This window comes from Caloenas nicobarica, chromosome 1 (assembly GCF_036013445.1).
Source record: "Caloenas nicobarica isolate bCalNic1 chromosome 1, bCalNic1.hap1, whole genome shotgun sequence".
Taxonomy (NCBI): Eukaryota; Metazoa; Chordata; class Aves; order Columbiformes; family Columbidae; genus Caloenas; species Caloenas nicobarica.
Genome location: NC_088245.1, coordinates 130,648,331 through 130,675,656, shown reverse-complemented (window position 1 = coordinate 130,675,656; position 27,326 = coordinate 130,648,331). Strand labels below are relative to the sequence as shown.

The 27,326-nt window shown below is 41.7% G+C and overlaps 1 protein-coding gene across 1 annotated transcript in view; it reads right to left on the bottom strand.

Moving 5' to 3' along the window:
- PTGFRN (prostaglandin F2 receptor inhibitor) overlaps positions 1 to 27,326 on the bottom strand; it is a 69,474-nt gene that overhangs the window by 40,928 nt on the left and 1,220 nt on the right. The window lies entirely within an intron of this gene.

The window sequence follows — 27,326 nt, the reverse complement described above, 5'->3', positions numbered from 1 at the left end:
CTCCTACCCTGAAGGGTTATGGCTTCTCTAACACAGGTGAGCTTCCCTGCTTTCCTAATTGATTTAAAAGGAAGAACTCATTTCAGACACAGTTTGCTTGAACAGATTTCTGCAGTCATACCTGTTTCTAGCACACATTTCCTCTTTGGTGGGAGTCCCAGAACATGGGAGCATAAGCAGAGCAGGCTCCCTTCAGAGCAGAGGAATACACAGTGTTCAGACCATGTTTTCTGGGACTGTCTCACTATAAGGGCAGAACAACAACAGCAGATCTCTGCAGAGGGCTGGCAAAGCAGTTATGTTATGCTCCAGGCAAGAGTGTGAACCACTTAAGCTAGCCAGAGGACCTGGCAAAGATGCAGCAAGACACTTTTCTGGTTGATTTGGCTCTGTAGCCCAAAGAATAACCCCAGCAGCTGCACATGGATTTCGGCAAGTTACTTCCCAAAAGAGCAAGGTGCTTTGCTTCATAGTTCCAACCAAAGAAATCTTTTCAGAAAGAGAGGAGAACTACCTAAAGTCAGTCTCCAAGCATGAACAACCTACTGCATCCCACCAGCTCCACATCCGTAGCAAAATATCTAAGCAGCCAGGTAGAACAGAAGTCAGAACACTGAAGGACAGACCTTGCTAAAACCAAGTAGACGGCCGTAACATTATCAAAAACAGTTGGCCCAAAAGTTTGATGTGAGATACCACAGAGGCAAAGCCAAATTTAAACAAACAACCCCCCAACACACAAAGTCCTGCATCCCACAACTGCTCTAATTCACCAGCTACATTGGGAAAAACACCAGCTAATGATATGAACACCAATATACTTGCTGAGCCTTTCTCTCCTATCACTCTGTATGTCATCTTGCTGTAAATTAAGACGCCCCCCTCGCTGGCTCAGAACCACCATGTCAATAGGTATCCAGGTGTGGGCAAAGAAGCCAGTCCCATGGAGAGAAACCGCCCACTGGGGAACCTGTTAAAGTGCAGCTTGTCTCCTCCAGAGCAGCCTGGAAAAGGATGGGTTAAAGAATCAAGATTTCTGTGAGCACTTAAAACTACAGAAGCAGCTGTAAACACTGAGTATAACTACAAGAGAAAAAACGATATTTTTCTCCCTAGTTACAGTTCAGCAAACCAAGGACTGACACTGTCTTCACCTCCCCAGTTCATAACTCCCAGCATGCTCTCTGCTTTGCAGGCTGCTCACGTGTACAGGCTCTGTCATAATGGTCCAATTTCTTCATTGCTGTGACCTTCTGTATTCAACATTAGTACTTCATTAAACTTACTTGTAATACAGACTGGGGTTAATCTCTTACCTCTTATATCCCTCCCAGAAGACGATTATGTACCTGATCAAGTGATTGACTAGTTCTAATAAGGCAGCTGGACTTCTCTGCACCATTCACACATAAAGTGGAGAGAAAAACCTCCACTGCCAATGTATTGTTCCACAACCAGATGTCTCTAAGGACACTTCTCTAAATACAAGCACCATATAGTAAAATCATTGCTACAGAAAAATAACCAACAAAAAAATAAAGCAAGCTGCAGGGTTCTGATACATTTCCTCACTAGGTCTTAAGTTGCAGCCCCATTCAATCCTTCAACTTATCCTCTTACAGAAAGCGGTAACAGCAGCAGGTAAGCTTTGAAGTACTGCCTGACACCCAAAGCAGCTTCAAGCAGACCAGTGTGAGAAGTCAACTCAGGATCCTGACTGAGGGCACTCCTCAAACGCTGACACCTCTCTAGAAAATACTCTCCCGTGACACTAAAACAAGCAGACACCACTGTTCTGCATGTCTTCAGCCGTAGACCCACATACCGTGCACTGCACTAATCCAATCTAGAGGTGACAAAGGCATGACTAATGTGGCAAGGGCTGCACATTTGTGTTTGAGATTAGCACCGACAGCTCAGTTTCTCTTCTTCCAAGGTCACTAAAGACCCTTTGACACTAAATGAAGGTAGGGGGTGATTAGCACCTTCATAAGAGAAGGCAGGCCAAAGGGAAAGATAGGGGCACAGGGACCCCTCAACAGATCTGTTCAGAGTCCATACCCTATAGCTGTGAAGCAAGGACAATTCCCCTCCTCACAGCACAGCCTCACAAGCAATCCCAGTTTAACACAAAGTTGGAAGGAAAGCAGTGGGACAGGCTTCAGCAGAGAAGAGAGACAGCCTGTAACAGTTTTAATTTTATACTTTATAAACAGTAAGATTTGTTACTGCTCAGATAAAGTGGGATTCTCGTAAGGCAGAAGCACACAGAAAGAGCATCACATGATAAGAGAATGAGAACTTAGTGCAGAGTACCTGCTGTGCCCTGCCCACAGGTAAGGAGGAACGTGCACAGGGCAGACATTCTAAGCATGAGCTGCATTTCTTGGAGACCCAGGAGGGGGGTACCCAGCAAGCTGCAAATTTAGGGTTCTGCCTTTTGTTCTGCAGCAGTCAATAGGAAGAATAGCCCTAGTTACTAAACAAGGTGTTATGTTCTTTGTTGTGCATCAGGGATTAACATTTCATGTTGCTGTAGCAGAAGGCACAGAGCTACAGACACTGATCTTGGCAAGAGTCAAGCTCCATTTTACTCTGGCAGATAAAGGAGGAGCTTTTACAAATATTTTATTCTTACAGTGCCTTATGTTACTAACGCACATTCCTTCCATCTTCCCAGAGCAATCAAAGTTCAGCTTTTATGATAGGAGAGCTTCAAACTCTGTAAATGTTTTGGAAACATTTACTTTTCATGACACCTAATATATTTCACTGTTAATATAAGGTGACATGTTCTAATGAATTCACTTGAATCCCATTTAACTGTAGAGACAGATGGAGCAGGACAGGACAGTGTATACGCTAGTGACAGAAAACAACAGAACTTTGACAATTCAGTATTTTTCAGTATCACTATGACCACCACAGATGTGTATTTAGTACGAAGTAAAAAACTGGCTCTGCATCATAAACTGATGCTGGACATCAAACCTGCCTGAGCACAAGATTAATTGCCTAAATACAAATCTTTATTTTTACAGAGTTACCAGACCACCAGATGAAATTGCAAGGAACTATTTTCCACAACAAAAGGTAATGAAGCCCCTGTAAGGAGGCCTGCACACAAACACAAGGGATGGGACTTGTTTCTTGGGCTCACTGGACAGGCGATAGGACTACCGGGTAACACTGGTGCTTTTGCAGGGCTGGGCTAGAAACACCCAAAAAGTACAGCAACCACAGAGCCTTCATGGCTGTTTGTCAAGCCCCTGATTAGAGAATTCTCCCAAGGGAACACATGAAATACTCCACCAGGAACATGGGCAAAGTGTGGCTCAAGGTAGAATAATAAACTGAGGCCTGCCATATTAATAATACAGAGGCAAGATAGCCCAGACATAGCCTAGGCAGTTTTGAGCTAGTGTTTATTCCCTAGTAATGGTCCATGAAGTACTTAAATTAATTTGTCCTATCACCTAGATGCACCGTCTCATTGCTGTCACTACATGAAATCCTTTCAAAGCGGAGAACAAGGAAAGCAGATGACTGAATAGATAGGTTGTGAAGTCAATCCAAGTACATTAAATAGCAACCTGTCATTTTCAGGATAACCAAGAAAACAAGGCAGCAAAATTGTGCAGGATCTACAGAACGGATGGTCTGTTTAAACTCAACAAGCTACACGACTCCCCAGGGAAAGAGCTGGTGAAGATTTACATCAGGGACATTGGTATAGATGAGGAAATTCTTCTAGGAGCTTCATATTCAGACAGGTTTTGCACCTACGTATCATTTACAAAAGAACAATATGAGAAGTAATCTGTGGAGTCATCTACAAGGCTCAGAAGGTATTCTCATTGCAAAGAAAACACTTCTGCTTCAGCACTCTCTTGCACAGGGTGCTTTCTCCAGCCCATGCTGAACAGCTCTATCTAATAAGAAAACATGTTCTCTTAGCAGCCCAGAGAAGGAGGTCAACTCTCTACGTCCGCCAGCCAAAGGAAAATGCAATGTGACGTGCAGTAGGAAGCCAATTAAAGCCAAAAAAGTAAGAGCTGAAGAATGAGTAAATTGGCTCAGACTAAGCACTCGAGCCTCTGCATCAGAAAGAACACACAGTCCATCTCTTCAACCAAGGCAGTCACGGGAGACACAGTGACAACTTTGCTGATGCCTTTCATCTCAAAAGAGCTTTCATAACAAAAGGTTGTTTGATTTGCCAACTAAATCTTACCATGTCTGGGAAGGAAATACAGCAGTCCTTTCAAATTCACAACAGTTTATGACAAGAAAAAAAATACTGCAGCCAATTTTACAAATGGTGGTAACGATTTTCCCGCCCTGAACTCTTCCATGTACTTTCAATCTAGGCACCACTTTGCTGCAGCACTACGTAAATGCGGGGGTTGAGCAGGGACAACCCTTCTTGTGCCACACTGGAGAATAATCAACAGATTCCCCACCATTAAAGCTGTGCACTCTGCCTCCTATTTCTAGCAAAATCCCAAATCTCCCATTTCTGTACTACATTGCTTAACTACAGTGCTTCTGATGCATGAAGTCATTTTACAAAATGAAGGAATTTAAAAAAAAAAAAAAAAAAAATCTGATTTTTGCATCTTTTTTTTGTCCCACCAAAGAGAAATATCCACACAGATCCTCTTCCTCCATTTGGAGAGAGAACTGACCAGGCTCCTGCTGGGAGTCATTCAGCCGCTTTTCCCAGCAGCAGGCAGGTGAAGGGACAGACAGCACATCACACATTCACAGGCTCTTCTCTGGGGAAGGAAAACCAAAGCATATCAACATGGGAGATTATAATCTTTATCTCCAATCTTCCCCTTTTCCCCTTGCCTCTCCTCCCAGCTCCAATTATCATCAGGCAGCTACACATCAAGAATGTCATCTGCAACTATCAGGGAGAGAAAGAACAAGTTATAACAAACATGGCTACAATGTTTGAAAACCCTTCAATGTTGTTAAAGCTTTTTTTTTTTCCCCTAAATATATAACACAATTTTCCTAGAAGTGGCACATTTACACAAACAGTATGTTGCTTCGGGACTTCCTCCCTTTTTAAATGCAGTAAATTACATTTTCTATCCTACACTGTATATATAGCAGAGGAAAAGTCAGAGAGATTAAGCAGAATAAAAGCAATTTCTTTAAGTACCAGAAATTCAGCTAACTATTGAATTTTCTTTACTGGCCTTAAAAAGAAAAAAAAAAAATCTAAATATGTGAGATCTCTCACCATTTCTGCTTAATACACGATAACATCACACTCTTCTTTCCAGCGCAGACAAACACCAGGGGTTGGGATTTATGCTAAATGAAGTGGTATGCTCTTGCTGCTCTTTCCAAATTACAAAATTTAGATAGCCCTGATTGTCAGAAGCAACCCATACCTTACAATCAGACAGCCTGCGCAGGGAGGGAACAAGGGGCTCCTTTAAAAGAGACCGAATTTGATTCCTCAGGTCAAAGCTGTAATCACCATAGTAGCCCAGAATCATCTGAAGCGCACAGGGCTCCCTCCATGCCTTCTAAGCCAACAGTACTGTCACACCTCCCTGACTGCAATACTCCCTACCTAAAAAAAGACTGATAGATTTTTACGGCTTGAAAGATCTGCAGCATATCATCTGAAGATATCACAGAAGAGTGAATGAAAGAGTCCATGAGAGAGACATTTACATTGTTCTTTCCCAGGCGGCTAGGATTCTTTTTTTAGATAATGTAGAGCTCTTATCAAAAGGAATTAGCCTGGGTGTAATTGCTTAAAACCCATTATCTCTATCAGGATGAAGAAATGCATACTGCATCTTAAGTGAAGCTTCAGAAATGCTATCAAACTGCAAGGCAGCTGGATTGCTCTAATCTCCATGCCATCTGAAATATCTCAGAAAATCCACATCAAAAGCACTGGGTGAAAAAGCAAGTACCCTCCCAGCTGGACTCCACCTGTATACCACGTGGATTAAGATTCATATGAAAGGATTAAAACAGCATATTTCGCACCACAGTTACAAACTGCTGTCTTCCCCATTCACCCCCCTCATCCAACATCCCCCAGAAAAGCAAATGCACCTAAGCACAAGGCTTTCACTAGCACACAATTCTTAGTTATCATAGAACCACAAAATGGTTTGGGTTGGAAGAGACCTTAAAGATCACCTAGTTCCAACCCCCCTGCCATGGGCAGGGACACCTTCCACTAGATCAGGTTGATCAAAGCCCCATCCAACCTGGCTTTGAACACTTCCAGGGATGGGACATCTACAACTTCTCTGGGAAACCTGTTCCAGTGTCTCACCACCCTCATCATAAAGAGTTTCTTTCTTAATGCCCAATATAAACCCACTCTGTTCCAGTTTAAAACCACTGTCCCTTGTCCTGTCACTACAGACTTGGTAAAAAGTCTCTGTCTTTCTTATAAGCCCCCTTTAAGTATTGAAAGCCCACAACAGGATCTCCCTGCAGCCTTCTCTTCTCCAGGCTGAACAACCCCAACTTTTGTAGCCTCTCTCCATATGAGAGGTGTTCCAGTCCTCCTCTGGACCTGCTATAACAGGTCCATGTCTTTCTAGTGCTGAGGACTCCAGAGTTGGACACAGAACACCAGGTAGGAGGCCTCATGAGAGCAGAGGGGGAGAATTGCCTCCCTCGACCTGCTGGCCACATTTTTGATGCAGCCCAGGATACAGCTGGCCTTCTGGGCTGTGAGTGCATATTGCTGCCTCACGTCCAATTTTCCATCCATCACTATCCCCAGTCCTTCTCTGCAGGGCTGCTCTCCATCCATTCGTCCCCCAGCCTGTACTGATATTGGACATTGCCTCAATCCATGTGCAGGACCTTGCACTTTGCCTCATGAGGTTCTCATGGGCCCACTCCTCAAGCCTGTCAGGGTCCCTCTGGATGGCATTCTGTCCCACCAGCAAATCAACTGCACCACTCAGCCTGGTGCTGCCCACAAACTTGCTGATGGTGCACTCAGTCCGACTGTCTGTTATTAACGAAGATATTGAACAGCACTAGTCTTAATAAAGACTCTTGAGGGACATCACTTTTACACACCTCCATTTGGACACTGAGCCTCTGCAACTCTAGATGTGGCCATCCAGCCAATTCCTAATCCATCCATCAAACCCATATCTCTTATCAAAACTTCTTTTGACAAGTCTCCAAAATGTAGCTGGGAACGAAAGGGGAAGGAGAGAACATGGAGAAGGGAAAAAAGAAAACAAACAAACAAAAACACACCAACAAAAAAAAAACCCACAAAAACACAACACACCACAAACCACATACCACAAACAAAACCCAATGGAATGCAAGAGTCGACATGCTGCTTCTTCTTGGGTCCCACCTGAAATACCTGTTCCTGCTAACGACTTCCATTTACTTTCCTCCAAATAGTCTCGCAGAACTCCATTTTTACCCAACTCCGCTTGAGCAGCCCATTTAGGTTACCTGGTCACATCTGACCCAAAAAGTCCAGGGACTCTGTAAGTGGTATTTAGACTGTCATGCAAGAGAGGTGATTTTCTGTTGTTCTGCCTCAGAAGCGATTTGTGTTGCCAGGAGAGGTTCAATATGTTACATTCTAAGGAAAACAGTTGACAAAGCAGTAAAGCCCACAACTCAAAGCTGAAGAGCTAGCACAGTTGGAAACAGGGCTGCAAATATTCACAGAAATGCTGTATTTAAAGTGTCTTCACATTTTCTTTAGTGGAGAGGAAGAATGTAGGTTTAAAACTGTAGTACAAATTCCCACTCAAGAGAAGTGCATACATTTAGCAATATTTTTTAAAAGTCCTCAAACTGGAATATACAGAATTAAAATCAGTGCTGTTCTGCAACATCATTAACTTGCACTTTTCTGTTATCTTACATCTTTCTCAAGGCAGTTGGAACTGAGCAGAGCAGTCCAAATCTATTTGCTCTATACTGCAATTTCCTCTGGGCAGAGACCAACCATTTTCTTTGCTCTATGAGGAATGCAGCACACTACTAGGATTAAACTGAGCTTTCTTTGGATTTAACTGGAGAAAACAATCAGACTAGGACAGATCTACATTAACTGAAATCATACACTGACTGTGAATATTCAAAACAAGACAATCCAAATCCCAGACAAGATCATGTTAAACTATAAAAGCTAATACATGTTTCAACCAGTATTATTTTAAACAGGATATAGCAGAGATGAGAAAGCTGGAAAGCTAGGAAGAAGTATTTTTGTCGATAGATTTCTTTAAAAGATGCACATAAAGCAATATCCATGTGTTTCACAAATCTATAATTTCACAACTTACACATTTAAAAAAGGAAATCCTGGGGCCCTCCCTTCTCCCCAAAATAATTCCCATTTATACTAAATTTTAGTATAATTTTCAATTACATGAAAAACAAAACAAAAAAACCCACAAAACAAAAACAAACAAACAAAACCCCCCCACACACACACAAACAAAACCACACCACACATCCACCAATAGCTGTTTGGGGTTGTGTGTGTGTGTGGTGTTGGTTCTTTGGATGTTTGTTGGTTTGTGGGTTTTTTCTTCGTTTTTTTTTTGTTTGTGTTTTTGGTTGTTTGTTTTGGGGTTTTTTGGTGAGGATTTTTTTGGGGGTTGAAGGGCTTTTTTGTTTGTGTTTTTTGTTTTTGGTGTTTGGGTTTGAGAGGGGCTTTGAGGGTTTTTTTTTTGTCGGTGGTGCGTTTTTGGGGGTGTTCTTACTGCTTAAATTTGGTGGCACTCATCCACTGCAATTTAACCCAAAACCCCATCCATACCAGACAAAGTCCTGTCTAAAGCCAAGTTAAATCTAAAGGCGATTAGAAAATGACACTAAAAAAGCCACATGCTTTCATAATCCAGATATTATTAAACTTAACCTCCACTTCCCCAAAAATTATTTTTGAGGATCATTTCAAATCTCAGTATATAGAGACTACTTTCCCAACAAACTTTCCACTGAATAAGAAAAGGCATCACAGTGGCTTTGGCAACACCAGTAACAGAGCAAAGCCCAATTAGAAAAGTCACAACACAAAACAACCCAACACACACACGCGGCTCGCAGACTCTCTGGTTGGGATCCTGAAGGGCAGCTTTGCTCTGTTTGCATCTGCTGTTGTGAGAGGTGATGGAAGGAGGTGGCCGGGCAGCAAGGCTGCTGGAACTGCTGAACAGGGCAGCATATGGCACTGGCCCACCCTGGCTCCACGCTTCACAAATGATTTGCAGCCATAGGTGCCAATGGAGGAATGGATCTTAGTGATTATGGACTAATCCTTTTCATCTGTAATTTAATTATCTAACAGTCCCATCTTCACCATAAATAATCTCCAAGAAAGCAGCCACATTAAAAATGCCAACAACAGATGCACACAGCATTGGTGTTACGGCATGGGAAAGAGTGCCTGTGCCTCAGCGGTACACGCACGTTAAGTGCAGTAGCATAGCTATTGCCAGCTCTTTCGCTGCAGATGTACTTGGACAGATTAACCGACCAGTCTAAACTCATGCAGTAGAACAGAAGCAGTTGTGAACAGGTTACAGGCATTCCTGGTTTCAGGCTTAGTGCTCATTTCATTGTATCACACTGTTTCTTTACGTAAAGATGAGAACAGTACGATATGTAGAGCTAGGAAAAGAAGACATAAGCAAATGCAAAGAAGACACAGCTTGTGCTCTATCGACTGGTGCCCCCGTAGCTCAGAAACCACCCCGAAGACTTCATTGGGGCACCTACACCACCACCATATCCATACTGCTGTCTGCAACCTGGAAAACCAGAGACCAATGTTTTCCAATCCCTTCTCTCAAAGCCCATAGATCCAATTAGCACTCGAAAGCAAATTTCAGGTCATGCAGTGCAATACTGTTTAGTATGCTAATCTCTATGCAGCCTGCATGTTAGGAGCACAGATATTTTTCTCCTAGACAAGAAGGAATTGTATGCATGTGTGCACACACAGATGATTTAAAAGACATCAGGGCTCTTCCTCCTTTAATACAAGATTTACATAACTAAATCTGCAATTGAGAACAGGACTGCAAGGTATTTACATACTTGTTGCTGCTGAGCTTATTATTTGCTGGGGCACTGACTATGAGAAACTCTCTTGCCCCAGAAAAGGCAGCTAGTCTGGCCTCTTGCATAAAAAAAGTGGACACATGAAATTACCCTTCTTTCAGCAAGAGACATTTTTCATTACAGTATTGTTTGCCTCTTGCAAAGAGGGGGTCAGTGGTTCAGAAGGGGCAAGAGGAGGAAAGAGGTCCGGATAAGAAAAACATGAGAGGTCAGGGATATAAAACAATACCTAGAAGGCACACAGGGATTCTGGTCAAGGTCTTCAAGAGGGTCTGTGTAACCTCTATGCAGACCGCTAAATAAAATTACCCCCACACGGGTCTGCAAAACAACTGTCTTTAAAAACGGGCATGCCATAACACTCTTCATTATTTGAAAGAAAGAAATACCAAAACAGGCAGTCCTGGAAACACAGGAAAAAGCTTCACCAACAACATGCAAATCAATCTGGTTGGTTGCATTAAGACTCCTGAAAATTGAGGATCAGGTATTAGATCGGTAGATGGAACTCAAGACAGCCTGCTTATTTACTTCTCTAATATTTAAAAAGCAAAAAACCTTATCCCTCATCACATAGAAATGTAAGACTACCACAACTGTCCACTTTAGCAGCTGGCACAGTCCAAAAGGAGAAAAGGCTGGAGGGGGCAGTCTGTGCTGAGACCCCACGAATCACACAATGCATGTTTGGAGGTTTGCATTGGACCAGGTTTGGTGTCAGAGGCCAAACACCCAATACGCTCCTAGAGTGACACTTCTGGTTCAGTTACATCCAAAGGAATCCTAATTGCACACTCAAGATTGCTTCCCTGTGAAAAGCAACATGCAGAAAGTGGGACAGTGAGGAGATTCACCTCAGAAATTCAATCCTCGCCCCAACTAAAACGGTAACGAAGATGCAGCCTGCATGCTCCTAAAGGACACTTAAAAGGCTGTTCGCATTTAACTTGAACCTCAGTGCAGAAATGGGAACTCTTCCCTAAATCACAAATGTGAGCGACACCACGAACAAACGTATGGCTAGGATATGAAATCCACCTACACTTTGCAGTGTTCCTTATCCCTGCCCAACAAATTTAACAGTCCAAATTTTCAAAAAAGCATGCAAGAGTCAAAAATGTGCTGGCATTCACTGCCTCTGAGAGCTTGAAGGCAAATAAGCTGTGTAATTAGCAGTCCACGCCTCTGAATTAAACCTCTAGAAAGCTGTTCTCACACATGAAAGCAAATGGTAGTATATGTGGCTGCTGTTTAATTTACTGGAAGATTAATTTTACTGGACAAAAAGAAGAGACTTTCTGGAACAGGTGGGCAGGTATATGCATGTAGGCAACACGCGAGAGATTCAGAAACCAGCAGAGAGCTGAACTACCTCATGCAAGAGAGGCACCTTGCACAACTCCACTCCCAACTACCCCAGTCCTGGAGAGAAACAAACTCCTCTGTACTTGCACCTTCTAAAGCAATCAGGAAAAAAAGAACCACTCCAGTCTTTGTGACCAAAGTTAGATAGTTCAAGAAATGAAGAGGTTCCATTTTCAAAAAAACCCTGAGTATTAACATTCTGGGAAACCAAGTCTCTTTGTCAAGTTTCAGGCTTACAGCCTCAAGCCTTCCATCACCTCCAAAAACCTTGCCCTGTATTCAGTGCAGCTATTTTATCTCCAGTAGCATAATAGCAAGGTTCATCAATTCAATACCTCGCTAAAGAAGTCCAGCATTCTCATGTTCCCCATCACAAATTCAAAGCCTTCTCTCGCTTTAGGTTATACACCAGCAAGTTTTCACTGTTACCTGTTTTGATTAACTTGCAGCATTTGCAGTAGTACCTACTCTTACCTCTCCAACCAATACTGAATAGGCTCCCTGGTATGCACAGTAACACACAGCACTACAGAACGTCACACACATTTAAGCTTTTGGGGAGAATTTTATGCCCTCAGACATTTGAGAAAACCCACGCGTATCCATGTAACAAAAGACTACATCACAACATATTACTGCTTGGAGTCATAGTAAAGTTTGGCATTCAGCCATTACCTACTAATTTTCAGATAAGCATGCCTAAATACACATCTTTAAATGTTTCCTGTTATTCCTATTTTCAAGAAATGTATCCCAGAAGTATTTACTTTGCTGGTGTCACTGTCATGGGACAGGTCATAGGAAGGTCAACACCACAGGTGATAAAAGAGAGAGGCAAAGTTAACACAGTCAGAGATGAGCTAGTATGCACCATCACCCAGAACACTTCAGAAAATGAAACTTCAGAGGTGCCAAATGCAACACCTATGAGCCAGCAGACTTTGGAGGAAACATCTAAGGTTAAACATGAGACTGCAAGTTCTAACTTAGGAAGTCTCCAAGCTACAGATGGTCATGAGACAATACACTAGGATAGTAAGAGGATGTGCTCACTCTTCACTAGGCACTGCCAGAGACAAGACATGAGGCTCAATGAATCTTTAGCGTCAGCCTTCCCTCTCTTTCTGCAGCATTAGGAAGCAGGAGCTTGGAGGAAACACCTTTTACCACTGCTGCTCCTCAGTGGCACCCAGGCTGGTGACTAGGCTGTGCCCAGCAGTGAGAAGACACACAAAAAAAAGGAAGGAAAGAACACAGAATTTTCAAGTAACTCTTCAAAATCAGAAGAGAGTGAGCCCTTTTGAGCATGAAACAAGAAAGACAAGTGGGTAGAGAACCAACATAACATTAAAATGGCAGGAGGAGGAGAATACAGTTTTTGAAAGATGCCCAAAGGGAAAACACTTAATTGTTTCTTTTCTGCTCCAGACTCCTTGCAGAGCTGTTCTAGGTTACACTATTTAATAAGACAACCTACATACAAAATAAGTAGCTATTAATATTTGGGTGAAACTTGGATATCCTGAAGTAATTCAGTAACTAACACTTAAAATCAGCTTACATTGAAACAGACAGCAAACTGTATTCACCGCAGGCAGCCTCACATTTTGCTATGTTGGGAAGAACAGTTATGTCCCACAGTACATTGTTCAATAGAATAAAAGACTCTACAGCCAAACTTCATCTCAACAGAGAGCACTCCAGCCATTTTCTGGATCCTGAGCTGGTACAGGTATGTAGCATAAGAACCAAAGACAACATTGCAAGTTCCAAATACCCATTGCAAAAGCTATTGCAGACTAAGTCTCAGAAGTTTCTACCAGCCACTGTATTAATCCAAGGAAACAATTTTAACATCAACTGAAAAGAAATTATGTCTGGTGCAAACACAGCAGCTGTCTATCAGCATACAATATAGAACAGCGTAAGAACAGAAATTGAAAGTACATACCCAATTCAGAAAGTCAAGGGTGTCAAAATTCACCTGGAAAGCTGTAGATGGATTTGGCCACAGACACTAGAATTAGCAGTTCACACTTTTAAAATGCAAGAGAATATTCTTAATAGTAACTTTTAAGCACCTTTGAGATTTCTAGGTAACAGATGTCTTCCTGAACTGCCCCCTTCACTTGAGGGCAAATGCCCCTCAAGTAGCAAAGGGGATGTTCTTAATGCACAGGGAGAGCTAATATGCCCCAAAGGTACTTCTAATTAGGCCCAGAAAGCCGGAGCACGAAATATCGCTCTCCAATGTGCAGAGCAAGCCCTGATGCCCTTATCAGAACATATCCTGGAAGCCATATCAAGGAGACATATTCACCCAGCCTTAGCACCAGAGATCATATTAACTGAGATATCCTTCAGAATGCAAACACAACATGTGGATGCATTCATAAGAAACCAGGAAGAAAACAGAACTGTGAAATAAAACAGAACTGTGAAATACATTTGTACCACACCAACCTATGCCCAAGAGGTGTTCATTTGGCACTTAGACATTGAACTCAGGCTGAAAAAAACCTGAACTGAAAGCCTGATCTCACAAATATTAACAAAAAAACCAATAAGCAAGAAAGGCACTGGATGCTGTGCGATATCGGAACATTCCCCTTGCTCTCATGTTCATGATAACATCTGAAAAGATAACATTCCTTGAAAAAAGTCAGTGTTACATCTAACCCTCAGTGGGCAAAAAAAAAGTCTTATGCCTTCATTAAGACTCAGAGATGCAGTACACATGTAGTCAGACTTTTCAATGGATGGTTTCAAAATAAACTATCCTCCTCCCAGCTGTGCATCTAGTCACCTCCAATGTCAGCAATACATCACAATTTAAGAACCATAAGAAAAACTGAAAAGCCCTTCATACATAAATACAACAAAACTTTTCCCCTTTTAATTTCTTCATTGTTTATAAATTTGTACTTCAAAGTTTCAAAGTATTATTTATACTCCCTGCTCACTTTTTATTTTACTATATCACCAAATCAACTGGCTTTAGCTCTCTTCTTGGTATGGTAGTCATAAATCATGTTAACAGCACTATCCTATAACAATGTTTACTTATTATTAGAGAGCAATCAGTATTTTTACTGTTATAAGAAAGTAACAAAGTACCTAGAAAGCATTTCTGCTGTGAGTGAAGACTTAAATAGAGGATGGTACATACAGCATTTACAGAGCTCTAGTTAACTACATAACTTTCCTCTCACCTCGCCCTCTGCCTCCCCACTTTAGTTTTCAGAAATAAGAACAGGTTTTCAGAGATTAATGATCTAAAGAGCATTTCCCAGGAGCTTAAACCAGTTACAATCCACAACATCAAATTAAGACATTTCAAAGAATTCAAGCAGAAGAGCACCCGCCGTAATGCAATGCAAGAGCAGCCTACAAATGCCTCCACTGTTTGTAGTTTTATAGCCTAAGCCTATGAAGAGTCAAAATGCAGGATACAAAGCACAGAAATAGATCAGGTTTTGCCTTTCCCCAGACAAAACACAGATTATTTCAAGATCTTTGTCCCTTTCACAAGGAATAAATAAGCCTTGGATAAGGGATTGCTAGGAAGTCTTAAAGTACAGAAGTCTAGTCTGTCCCTAGATTGAAAAGAAGCACTCTTTGCCTTTATCATAAAAGGAGAGCCTCTTTGCCAAAGAGAACTGGTGTTTTTTTTAAAAAATTAAATCAGTTTAACACTTGAGTAATTATCTTCCCTGGGCAGTTTTGTTGAAGGTATTTGTATTTTTGCTTCCCCTGTTCACACTACTGTACTTTCATCTATTAGCAGTTCAATGAAAGAAATTCCCTACCTGTCCATCACCCACAGCTGCTCAGTACAATCAGTGAGATCTCCTAGAATTCTCTGAGATCCTATAGAAAAAAAACTCTCTACTGATGAAAAGAACCATCTTCATTAATCCACTTGGCACACATATTCTTCCCTTCTAATCATTATGGGGGTTTACAATTCTAATAAAGCTGTACTTGCATCACATTGTTCAGATTACAAAATCTCTGGTAAAAGGAAGCTCTCAGGCATGATGCTGTAAATCAAAAAAACTTCTTATTCATAGCTGATAAGCGCTTTAAAAAAGGGTATGGGCATAGCTGACTGCTAGGGAAGAGTCACAGGCATGGTCAGTCAACTGGTTAGCACTGAAACAATCATATGTTAAGCAGCAGAACTCAGTTGAGATTATAATCAGAACCCTGCTTTCTACAGGAAGGATACATATTTATATACTGCTTAGCCGAAACTTTGAGTGAAACCCACCCAAATAGATCTATTGTAAGCCAAGGCTGTAAGTTATCTGCAGAAAGCCTGAAACAACAGCAGAGGTAAAAGCTGCATCCTTGAACCTTGACACTGGAAGTCACTACTGTGGACTGTTTCAGCATTTATATATTTTTGTGGAAATGCACCACAGTTGCATGTTGAATTGGAGACATCAAAGCCAGACTAAGACCACGAGGTAGTACTGGAGTTACCAGAAACATCCCGCAGCAAAAGTTTAAAATGAGTCTCCTTAACTTCTGTCTGTAAAAGGGAAGAAAAAAGGACAGACTTCCTCAGCCTAACTTCACAAGCTCTTACTAAGCCTGGATGTCACTCAAATGTTTGTCCCCGTTTCCTCCTTAAACACCAGAAATGTCAAAGGACATGGAAAGGAAACACTAACTCATTCCAATTAGTTTGTCTCAACACTAAAAATCTTGTACAACAATCTGAGCATTAGATGATGCTGAGGGGAGGTAGGATCCAGAAATGGACAGTGGAATTTCTATAGACCATCACCATAAATTCAAAGAATGTTCTCCCAACTATTTAATTTCATTTTTAAATGAATCTTACTTCATTTTAAACTCCAGGAATAACTGTATAATCTAGTAGCAGTATTTACGTAACCACAGTGGACTAAGGCAATGTTCTTTAGAAATCTTTCATCAGTCCAGCTGATACAGCCAGAAGAGACGGCATAAAGGTCCATCTTCTGAGACAGATTCAGTGAGGAATCTCTGTAAATTTTCACACGCACAGTATTACCTTTGCTATCATCCTGCATCAACAAGCTTAAACTCAGCTCAAGTCCCACAGCCTCTCATGGTCCTGCCCTATCAGCAGTACACACTCCAGTGCTTCTACGCATAGTGACTTCCATGCAGAGCAAAACATCCAAGATGACCTGACAAAAATCCTTGCTGGCATTCATACTTCTGATGCTGCAGAGGAGACTATTTAGGTACAAGTGGATTCAAACAGAGGAAAAAAGGCAGGCAAGAGATTACTTCATGCACAGAAACAGATGTTCTGAAAGAGAGCAACAGAGAGATTCCACTCTTCTAAAAATGCCAACAATATATACCACCAGATAAGCAGAATTCTGTATAAATGAGTGCTATTCACATTCCCCAGGAGATATTCTCTGCCTTTTATCTATTTCCACGCAAAGCATGCATGCCATCTTTTTCAAGACAAAGGAGAGCCACCTCAGTACAGGCAGGCTAGTTAGGAGACAGTCTTAGGTCCCTGCGGCAGAGGCTACCAAAGCAGAGCCGCAGATCCTTGCAAGCTCCCACCAGCCGTCCAAGCTACACTCAGTGTATGAACCTGCCATCTCCAAAGAATGCCACAGCAGAACAAGAACACAGTTAGCCATACTTGCTCCATTTTACACTTCTTTAGAGAGTAAGTGTCCAAATCCAGCATGACTAACCCATACATGCTACTGCCTCTGAGGAAGTACTAGAGATCTGTTTAAAACAGGGTAAATATAATACTCAGGAGCAAATTTTACATCAAATTGCAAGACAGTGGGTACATGCAATTGCCTGTGAGGATTCTGAGAGTTTTGCTAAACAGACAGGAACAATCACCAGGATATTTCCAGTCATCATCTAGTGGCATACATCCAGGACTATGCGGAGGTCTTAAAGGTAGGCATTAATTACCACAAGTTAAATATCTCTGTGGCTGTATGTATTGAAAGCAATCACCAATTCACGAGCCTTTCAAATTTATAATGCGTGTAAAAACAACAATTGATGGGGAGGTGCAGAGGAAAGTGGTGATGTTAAATAGTACTGAGAAGTACTCGAATAACTTCAAAGGCCAAAGTTCTTCACTCAGCCATGTAAACAAAACAGTCAAGAACAGGGCAAACAAGGCTGTCCCCTTGATGTCCTCCATGTGCGAGCCACAGGTGATCCGCATCTGGCTGTTCTGTATCAGAAATTGGGTACTGAGTTCACTCAGCCTTTTTCAGGGAGCAACCTTGTTGACTAGAACACCACCCAGTACCTGCCTGCTATTTTGCTCATGCCAGTGACATACATTCACTCAACTGAAGTAAAACCAGTAACTCATTTTACACGAGACCAGCAGAAAGGTAGGCACAAGGCTGGATTCATATGCACACACGCAAAGCAGAAAGCTCTGGCTTCACGCTACCAAACTCCCTGAGACCAGCTATCCTCCACCACCAGTTCACAACATGAGCCCTTAAATCAGGTCTCTTTGTCCTCTGACAATCAGTACAAAGCTTCAAGCCCAAAGCTGTCCATCACATTAATCGTGTCAACGTGAGTTTGACAGCTAAGCAAGGAGGTAGGGGTAAAAGAATACCTAACCTAAATCAGTCTTCTCAACAGGCCTTCAATACATTTAATGCACACAGCTCCAAAGAAAATGGTCCTAAGGAAGTTCTGCATTTGTCATTGCTAGATCTTCTATGAGACCATTGCCCCCTCTCCTCACACCCAGGTACCTCAAGGCACCATTTTTTTTTTACTCCCCCTCCTGTGTGCCCGAGGTCAAAAAAGATCTTACGCTACTAGGCCAAGATTAAATAGTCATCAGCGTGAATGTAAACGCTCTTCATCACTATGCCATTCATAGAATCTGCACCTTGTGCCCTTGCCTCCTCCCTGCCAAAACCTCCAAACATCTTCCCACCCCCAAGCACAGCCCACTCTTCTTCCAGGCTCACCTTGTAGCTCCGTGACTGATCATCTCCCCAGCAAACACCTACCTCAAACACATTGTTTCAGCCCAAGTGGTATCACAAGATGTCCCATGTTAGCAGCCTCCTTTGAGGTGGAAACCTCAGTTGCGGGGCTTTAATTCCAAGAAACGTTTGTGTACATATGACAGTCACTTGACGAAAGTCCCGCTTTGGACTGCAGGCAAGATCCTACAGCAACAACGCAACTCTGACACTGGAGAATTACTGCTGACCCCAAAGCATCACTCATGTGAAAATAGTATTCACACTGGACTTTGGCCAAACTCACATGCACCAATACCGGAAGTGCCAAAAAAAAGAAATACAGAAGAAAGAGAAGCCACCAAGTTACTTTGACGGCATACATATCGTCCATAAAATCACTGTGAGAGGACTAGTTTCTTATTCTGGGCAGGAAATGTTAAAAAAAGGGAAGGACCACCTTACAAGTCTTTGTACAGAAGTGCCTAGTGCATCTGCCCTGCATCCATCTGCAAGTCACTTGCCTTTGCCCAGATGCACAAAGAGGTGTCTCTACAGCTTCAGAGAGGGGGAAAAAAAAAATCATCTCTCTATATGCATACAAACCAAAAGCTGACTGCTCACACCAAGAGAAGGATCAGTGAGAAATACTTTAGATCACCTTTAACAGCTCCTTTCTAAGTAGCTTTGGCCTATGTCCATTGATCCTTATAGGTTTTTATCAGGCAAAGTCTGGAACTGGCACACTCCCTGCACCCTCTGGTCATGAGCAGGAACAACGGTACCAGCTGAAGTCTCACTTGTTCTTTTGCTATTTCAGAAGGACATCCCCACCCAGTAACGCTGTTCACGGTACTGCAGCCTCTGTCTTACCCCTCCCTTTCAGACTCAAAAGGCAGACAGCAGCATCAATTCAGATGCCACAGCATACCCTGCAGCCACACACATCACAAATCAGTCTTGTTTTAAACTCTGCAGGAGTCTACAATTAGATATTCCATCTACCTGCCAGTGGTGAGCAGAAAACTTTGCTTAGAAAACTAGGGTACTTCTAGATTTGATCACAGAGCTTTGAGAAACTTGTGGTTTTTACCAAGGCTGGTTTTTTTGGTGATAACTGCCCCAACACCACCATCTCACACAGACACACCTTTAACTCATTCTTCCATTTTAAGCAAGCTCTTCCCTCACTTCTCTTTCTCTCTGGGAAATGTGTCCTGCTCCAGTACTCTCTCCTCACCTTCCTTTCCCCACCTCTAATTTCTAGTAACAACCACACTTCTGTGCCCATTGACTCCTGGCTATATATGCTATTTTCTGAACCTTTTTTTTTTTTTTAAACTAAGTAAACAAACCCACAAACATAGGGATGTCAACAGCTTTGCAAATATTGACAGGTGCCTATCAATACAGCTGCCAGCAACCAGGGCTTAGTCAATAGCTTTAGTGTCCATTCAGCCCTGCTTTGTGACAGACACTAAAGACTCAGGCTTACCTTGCTACCTCCCACCTCTAGACAATCACAGAGCAATTTTGTCTCCGGGAAGCTGTCATGCTCTTTATTTTCTCACTAATGAAGACTGCTCCAAGCACTTAAAACTCTCTAAGGCAAAAGGTACAGCATGCCTTGTCTAGAACCAAACCCTGAGATCAAAGGGAAACAAGGTTGATGCAATACTTACTACCCCACGTTAATTTAAGTCTCCATATGAACAAGCATGCTCTACATACAACATAAAAGCTCTTTACATAGACAAATTCCATCCACTGACATCACCTCCCAATACACAGTATGTAACTGGGCTTCTAGAGAACATAATGCTTCTTTTGGGAGATGGTGAAGGTTGTAACATCTGGGTAAATATTACGGGTGGTGCTCTGAAAGCACAAAATAGTTTGTGGAATGGTAAAAGGCGAAAGAAGATGCATCACCTCTCCCACTCAGAAGAGAATTAGAGCACAGACGGAAAGACTAACACTTCGCTGCTTATCCTAACAGTTTCCATTAACAAATAATTGCCTATTTTCACCTCAGCATTACTGGCAGTATTCAAGCACAAATGAATACATGTACTGATTAGACATACATTTCTGGAAAAAAAGGGTATTGAAACTTAAATGGTTATTCACAAATTATGTGAACTATGAATTTTTCTCAAAATTATTACAGCTGGTACCCTGAAAATTTAGGAAGCATCCTCTATTAGTTCAGCATCTGTTTTGTATTTAGAAGCTATTCTTTGCAAACGCAGGGGTCAGGCTGCTTTTAAAGCAGCTCCTGCCAACTCTCTTTTGCAGGGCAGATTTAATAGCAAATTCCACTGCCACAGGATTCACTGTGTAATAATGAAGGCTAGTGTGTCAATAGATGAAACCGAACACATCAATAAGAAGCTGGCAGAGGTCCCTGCGGATGCCTCTCTTGCAACAAAAATTTTAATGCGTGTAGGAGAACAATGACGTTACAGCCTGCTCAAAGATTCCCCACAGCCACATTGCATCAAAGACCCACTGAAACACGATGCTAAATTTCTGCAGTTGGAGCTGACAGTGGAACATGTAAGGAAGTAAAGTCCTTTATATTGGCAATTATTCTTTTTAAGAGTGGCAAACCTAAGAGCTAGCTTTTGTCAGAACTGGACTCTTGCTAACCAACACGAGCCCCAGTAACGGTTCCACTATTTTTAATGGCTACTGATATGACAAAAAAAAAAAGTGACTCAAAAAGCATGAAAGCATGCAAATTACAGCCATGAAGCAAGCCCTAAGCAGCATAACTAAACCACATCTTAAAGAAAGTCAGCAGAAAGGCAAGTCCAGACTAATCAAGCCTGTTAAACAGAAAGAGTACAAAGGGGTTTTTTCGTTTGTTTGGTGGGGTTTTTTTTGAGAGCAACTGTAGCAGCAGGGGTTATTTTACAACCAGCATGAAGTATGGGACAATGGGGGACACCTGGGAAAAAGCCCAAGCAAAGAACTGAAGCCAAAGAACAAAAGTTAAAAACCGCACATAAAGTTTACATTGATTTTTTTAAAAGCCACATATAAGAAATATGATTTATACACTTTGTGTGCTACAAGCAGCAGACTCTCACAGCAGATATGATCAGTGATCCACATAGACAAGCAAGTTGCTCCAGCATTGGCCAATTTGGCAGAAGCGGGAGAGAGAGGAAGAAAAAAAAAATTAAAAAAGACTTTACAACACATTTACAGAAGTCTGAAACCAGAATAAAAAAGGAAGCTTCCATTTTTCCACTTCTCTGCCCCCAATTCCAGCTATAAGCCTTTGACACCTTAAAAGCAAAGACACACTGTTTTCTCTAGGGACCTGACACTAATTCCCTACCAAGCATTTACAAACTGATGCTCTTCCAAGTCTTATGATGTGGCCAAATTTGGAGATTTTTCCTAAGAACAGCAAAAGCCACATTCTTGATGCAAAGTTAACTCTCCAGCCAAATTTCTAGCTCTTCCTCTAAAGCATGGAAGTGCTAGAACTTCTCAGTTTAGATTATTATTTGTTTAAGAGTAAGGAGGGAGATTTGGCCAGAACACGCAAGAATTAAAAAAAAGGCAAAAAAAAAAAGGCAAAAAACCGAAAAGCTGTTTCTCTCTACTCCCTCCTGAAGTGTAACATTTGGAAATAATGGAGCTTGGGGGCGGAAGGGGGAAGTGGAAATGTATTCCCTAGGAAAAAAAGGTCAACCTACGGTAGATACCCAGCCTAGAAAAATTTCAGCATGAATGCCTGAAGTCTTGCAGAATAATAAACAATTTAAGATATAGCCCTCATAACAAAAAGTACCATGCAGATATACTACAGGCATTGCTGGCAGCCCTGCCTATCAGCAGCTGTGACAGCTTGCCTAGGAGCTCCAGTCTTAATTAGTTCTCATTCCTGAAGTTCACAAGTTAATTAATTCCAAAAACCATCCTCAGATCCTTTTTTAAAGGAAATCCTGTCCAGGACTCACTCTCTTAGTCACCTATTCTTGCCACAGCTCAGCTAACAGTTCAGATCCTTTAGAGCAGGGGTGTCAAACTCATTTTCATCAGGGGCCACACCAGCCTCGCAGTTACCTTCAAAGGGCCCAATGTAATTTTAGGACTGTATAAATGTAGAAGTAGTTACATTTAAACAGTCCTAAAATTGCATTCGGCCCTTTGAAGGCAACTGTGAGGCGGATTTTGCCCCCTGTGAAAATGAGTTCGACACCCCTGCTTTAGGGCATCCATGTAAATTCCATCTGGCCACAGAGATTATCACTAGTCAAATACTTCAGCTTGCTTCAGCAATTCTTCATATTTCTGCAGCAGTGCTTTGCCACTGCTGCATACAAAATATGTTGTTCTCCAGGCTGCTTCTTCAGACCCTGTCACATAAGACTTTGCCTGCAACTTGCCTCATCTGGAGTAATGAAAAGGAGCACCCACTGCAACACTCTACCACAAGTTTCACGCAGTCCCCACAGCAATTACATCCACTCACATCTACCAGCATTACCATACTGCTTTATAACTTTACAAGACTCAAAGGCATTTAGCAACACTGGTTCTACCTCACTTTAAACTTAGAATGCCATAAATTTGACAATGGTTTCCACTGGAAACCCAGTTTTGAAACTTTTTCCAACTTCAGAGGAGGGAGGAAAAAAAAACCAAAACCACACAACCCACAACACACACATCCTTTTTTCTGTCTCAGACTTCGGTTAGAAGAAATCAGTTACGCTTTACAATTATGAAAGCTTATATGCAAACAAATAAGCCAGTTTCTGACACAAAACTCAAAAAACTAAAACTTTCAAAAGGTTCATAACTTCTGTCCTGCTTCTTATTTAAAATATGCTGATGATCAGGGAAGACATTATTTTGGTATCCGATCAGCTATTTTTCAGATCATCTTATTCCAAAAGCAGTATAGTCTTAAACTGATTTTATACCTTTGCCCTTTGCAAAACGTATCACATAAGGTATATTAAAAGTTTCTCATTATTTTTAAAGCCCTTCCCAGCAGGTATTCAAGCCTTGGAAGAAAGCTACAATTTGAGGTTTTCTAAAGAATCAACTGACAGAAAAAATGGGCAAATGGAGAACTGAGTATCGCACTGATACAAGCTCATTCCTTCTTTAGGGCAGGATACACTAACAACTCAGACAAAACCTACTCATGTTACAGTCTCTGTCTTATTAGATCCAGTTTCAGGGCACCTTGTCCAGGTTATGGACAAAGGTCATGCAGGAAACATTCTTGGAGAGATATTGAAACATTGGTATCCCTGGACAATTTTGCCTTAGATGTCTCTGGAAAACAGATTTTATCACTTACTACTGCAGATCTCCTAAGAAAGCAGGACATCTAGCAGAGGCCTAGGAAGTAACTGCAACAACTCCAATAAAAGTCAAAGGCAAAGTATTATAAGGATAATTTTCTTTGCATTATGATGTAGATTCTTAGTTTATAGTCCACCTAAAAAATCTTTCTTTTGAAACTACTAGAGACCTTGGTAGACACTGATACAACCCCTATTTTGACCTAATTCATCTTAGTAATATTTTCTTCAAGTTCTTTCCAACTTAACTTTCAAGGGATTGATTTCTACACATAATCTGAAAGAATTCACATTTTCAGATGATGTGTCCATTTCCCTTCCTCCTAAAACAGAGAACTCCACCCCCAAAAAATATATCAGTGCAAAGCGTATAAAACCAGACAACTGAAATGTTAACTCTCTCTAAGTATCTTATCGAGATATGTAACCATTTCTCTACTAAGAAAATATACACATCTGTTTGACAAGAATTATGGAGAATGGAGAGAATGAACGAAAAAGAAAAGCCAACACACACACGAAACCAAATCAACCCATACATTTATTAGATGTGAAGGCTGAAATCTCAAATGTTCCTGAATGTTTATATAGCTAGACGGATGGATACATACTATTTCTTAAGTACATTTCCCTCTAATCGAGCATGTGGCTGCATTTTTAAATGACCCCTACTGCTTGCCTCAAATCTTGTTCAGGCAGGTTTATACCCCAGTTCAGGGATTAGAGCCAAATACAACAGAGGCTACCTAAAGAGAGCAAGCTGTTGCTATGTTGAAATGTAGCAATCGAGAAACCTGGAGGACAAGGTCAAAGAATCCCAAAAAAAGCACCCAGGCTACCTAAAAAGGAGCCTTGGACAGGAACATACAAAGACGCAAGAGAGCCAGAAAAGGTGACTAAGCTATCATTTGCCAGCCCAAAAGAACACAGGATGTAAAGAAAAAAAACAACTCACTACACTGCTCGCCCTTTGATTCCCACACCTTCCCACAGCCTACACACTAACAAAATACATCAGCATGGCAAAACCACAAGGAATGCGCTTCCTCCTCAGCAACAGCACCTGCCCTTCAGTGCCTCACCAACCCAGTTCCAACACTTAACTACGTGCTTTTACCATCACAGCAGTCTTGCAACTGCTATGACCAGGACAGGCTCGTCGGCATTTTCCCTTTGGGAGCCTTTTTGACCACCTCTAAAGCTACAGAGACAGGCAGGCCCAGCTGTCAGCTCCTTTTCTGAGTACCAAGCGAGGATCTGAGCCTGCCTCCTTCCAACAGCAGGCAGGCAAAGGCCACCAGCATCAGCGCTGGGCTCACCAGCCAGCAAGCAGGGACCAGCAAGGGAACAGGAAGCACGTTCCACTCTAGCATACCTTGGACGCTCCGTGGGCAATCATCCTTACATCACTTCCCTGCCCTAAACCTTGAGGCTCTCCCATTTTCTAATGCTTTCACTTTAGCTGCAAATGCAGGGAAAGATTAAAGTACACTTTTCCTTGAAGTTCACGATCACAATAACTTATATTAATTACCAAAAGCTTTCTATTGCAGAGCTGGAATTAAACCCTGATTCAAATGACTGTTGTAGCTTCTGGGGAAAAAGAAATAATAAGAATTTCAGATATGAGCTGTAAGAAGCAACCCTATTCATGTATACACAAGGCTCCTGGGGATCTGGCATGCTGGAACTGACTTTCATCATAGCGGACAGCGAGTGTCACACAGGTCTAAACGGTAGTAAGAAAAAGGCCATCTCTGGGAAACCCAGCATCAATGGATTTCCCCCAGGATCTGCTGAGTGCCTGCTCTCCTCAAGCCCCATAGCACTTAAACAAAGAACAGCTTTTTTCAGATACACTGAAATTCTTATCTTCAATCTCAAACAAGAACCAGGGGAATAAAAAAAAATCCAGGAGCTGCAAGGCTTACTGTTTACTTCACAGTGTGAACCTTGGTAACCACCAGATACCTGTTTTGTTTTTTGGATGTTTTGGTTTCCAGATCATTTCACAGGTCGATTAGGCAGACTGACTGCAGAATGAAATCACATATAAACCAGGCAATAGAAGTGCAAAATGCCCTCATGTCACCCTCTCTTCTCAGGATCTAACCACATCAGAGGAAGGAAGAAAAGAGACTAGATCAAGCCTTAATCTCAGGATCCACAATCTCTTTACCAAACAGTTTATAACCATACTGGATCCAGGAGAAAGGATGAGAAAACATGATTATTTGTCACAGCCAAATACTTCAGCTATTTATATCCTTTTGCTGGGTTATTTCATAAAGATCTGAACAAAACAGTCAAGTGTAAGTACACGCAAGGGATGAACTCTTCTATGCTTGAACTCCTTCCCTCCACCTTCCTTATACAAGAATTCCTCAACACTTGCAGCACCTTAGTTAACAAAAAGCTCCAACATGTCTGTTAGAGAGCTGCTAGAAAACACATGTTCACCAAAGCACATTTTCCCATCCAAAGCGAGAGGAACAGCACCTTCCCAACCTTTTCACATTTGGAATATCTCATAGAAGCTACCAAGTAATGGTATCAGAAGACAACCACACCTCAAGTAAGACTGAAAAGTTCAGGGGTTTTTGTTTGTTTGTTTGTGGTTTTTTCTGCATACAAAAGAAGTTTCAATTTTAATAGCACCATTCCAATTAAGAAATAAATCCCCAAAAGACAACTCAGAACATCCAGACAAACCATACCATGAGCAGTGGACAGATATATACTCATGAACATTTTAAGTTCTTCTCAGTATTTGATCCAAAATTAAGAAGGAAACAACTTTCCTGTTGCACATCATCCTTAATATTTTTTTAGTTTTTGCTTCATGATCTTGAATATCTGAGAATTCCGATTTTCTGCTTGTCCTACTAAACCACTCTCTTGAAAAATTTTATTCCCTTTCTGTTTGTAAATAAAAACACTAAAGGTGTTGTCCCAAATTCTTCGCTGTTTCCCCAGCTGGAAGAATGCTTATACAGTAAAGATTAACAAGATGACTCATTCCAGCTGCAAGTAAGAGAAAGCACAGTAGACACCTTTGTGTGGTAGGATCTTGACTTGTAGATAGACACCTCTCTGCCCCGATTGCCTCACTGCCTGCAAGCAGCCTCAGGAAAGAGACTGGGACGAGCCCAGGTTCAGGAAACTGACTTTTCAACTGTAACTACCTGCTTTACAGACCTGGCTATGAAAGCTTCAGCAGCCAAACTATGAGGAAAGCGCTCTGGCAGACTTTAAAAAAAAGAATTAGTCATAGAAACGTCAAAAGTACAAGCACAAACTAAGTCAGCAAATAGAGTTTTGTTTAAAGAAGAGCATTGCAGCATGGGGTTGGGGCACTGTTTAGTTACTCACTCCTTCCACCCCAAATCTGGAAAACGCTCCCACTTACTACCTGCAATTAGTCATGTGTCCTGAATCAAGAACTGCATATAGCAATTTGTGGGGCACGCTTGCTCTCCAGCACCTAAAGTACTGCACAGAGCAAAGAGCTGACACATAATACTACACATAACTA